This window comes from Dasypus novemcinctus, chromosome 1, assembly GCF_030445035.2.
Source record: "Dasypus novemcinctus isolate mDasNov1 chromosome 1, mDasNov1.1.hap2, whole genome shotgun sequence".
NCBI lineage: Eukaryota > Metazoa > Chordata > Mammalia > Cingulata > Dasypodidae > Dasypus > Dasypus novemcinctus.
In genome coordinates, this window is record NC_080673.1 from 128,996,381 (window position 1) to 128,998,806 (window position 2,426).

Here is a 2,426-nt window from a genome sequence, read left to right on the forward strand (position 1 = left end):
CTGCAGCCAATCCCCAGCTGCCCCGCGGACATGCCCCTCCCACAACCTCCCCGCCTCCATGAGACTATAAAACCCTAGGTACTTCCCGAATAAAATCAGACCTGCGCATAGACCTCGTCTCCGTGGTTTTTCTTCCATCGAACCGCGCGTCCCCACCAAGCCTTGAGCCGCCCGCTGCCGCCCCAGTCCGGCCGTGGGCTCGGCCCGACTCCCGGCAGCGATCCGCCCGCGCGACAGCGACCCACCCGCGGTACCGCAGCGGCGGCCACAGCCAACACTTAGAGTGTCCGTCTTTTTTATTATAGACATCCTAAAGGGTGTGAAGAGGTATCTTATTGTGGTTTTGATTGCATTTCCCTGATAACTAATGATGTCAAGCATCTTTTCATGTGCTTATTGGCTATTTGTATATCTTCTTTGCAGAAATATCTTTTCAAATCTCTTGCCCATTTTTAATGGGATCATTTGTCTTTTTATTACTGAGTTGTAATAGTTCTTCACATATTCTAGATAATACATTCTATCAGACATGATATGCAAATATTTTCTCCAATCTGTAGGTTGCCTGTTCATTTTTTTTGAGTGTCCTTTGAAGCAAAAAAGTTTTTCATTTTAATAAAGTCTAATTTTTCCAGTTTTTCTTTGGTTGCTTGTACATTTGGTGTTATATCTAAGAAACCATTTCCTAACATAAGCTCATGGATACCCATAATTTTTAAAAAATGAGATATAATTTCCATACTTCCTTTTTTCTTTTTTTTAAATTTTTATTCCCCCTTCTCCCAGAGATGGCTCCCTCATCTGTCAGCTCGTTGTCTGCTTGTCTTCTTTAGAAGACCCTGGGAACTGAACCCAGGACCTCCCATGTGTGAGGCAAATGCACAGCTGCTTAAGCCACATCCACGCCCTGCTGGTTGTGTCGTTTGCTGGATGCCAGCATCTGCTCGTTACAGCATCTGCTCATCTTCTTTAGGAGGCACTGGGAACTGAACCCAGGACCTCCCATGTGGGAGGTGGGTGCCCAACTGCTTGAACCACATCTGCTACCCTCTTTCATTTTTTTATCAGAACATTTGTAAGTTTACATAAAAAAGCATAAAGACTTTTTGTTGTGAAATATAACATGCATACACAGAAAAGTACATAAAATATAAATGCATAACTTAATGAATTATTATAGAGCCATCACGTAAGTTAAGAAATAGAACATTGCTGAATCCCAAGAAGTCTGTCTCCAGGACACCACCATTGCTTCTTAATTGTAGCCCCCTCTAATCTCCATGACAAGATTGTGGTTTTTTAAGTCAAGTCCCAAATCTAATCAATCTTTAAACCCCCAACAATATTTATTACAGGATTTGATAATAATTATTTGTTGAATGAATTAACAAAGAATGAAAAGTCAGTTGATTTTACTGTTTAATAGCAACTCCTATAAATCCATCCCCCTCAGATGGCTCCCTCATCTGTTTCCTCATTGGTTTTTACTCATTGTTTGTGCTTGTTGTTTTTGCTCATGTTCTGCTCATTGTTTTTTGCTCATTGTTCATTGTTTGTTTGTTTTTTCTCCAGGAGGGCACTGTGAACTGAACCTGGGACCCCCCACCTATATGGGAGGTGGGCACTCAACTGCTTGAGCCACATCTACTCCCCAACTCCTATAAATTTTTGATTGGTTAAAATGTTCAAATTATTGCACAAAGATGTGTTTCTCTGGTTTTGTTTTTTGATTTTTGATTGTTTTGTCCCTATCTACCTAAAATATATGACAAATTTTGATCAAATAATGGTTTATCTTGGTAGGGGAAGGAAAATAATATTAATAATAGAATATTTAATATTTATTTATTGCTTATTTATCATATGTCTTAAACTATACCAAGCATTATATAAGTAAATCATAATACCCAGAATGAGATAGTTTTATTTTTATCCCTTGCTCCTTCTTTAGTTTTACAAACCCACTTACCTGGATAAGTAAGGCCCCAAGTCACACAGTTAACAAATGGCAGAGACAAGATGCAGAACCAGCCAATCTGACTCCAGACTGCATGGTACTTCACCACCACCATCATCTCCCCAGACATCCCCAGGTAATTCTAACGCCCCAAACTCCCTGAGAGCTACCCTTAAAATCATTTAGGAAAGAAGACCCTCAGCAGATTGCTGGTGTCTCTCTCAGACATTCCTCCAGATGTACAGAGCCTGGGAACAGTATGTTCTCGATAAATTATGCTTATTATAAAACATTTTTCTTATAGTTGGATATTTGGCCCATTCTTGATGTATTCTTGTGTTGCTTTCAGACTGGAATAGCAGGCTCCATGTGCCCTGGGATTGAGCAAGTTACTTTGGGTAACATTCCAACTATTTCTGCTTTTAGATTTGCTTATATATGGAAATGGTCTTAAAGACAGAGAACTAGT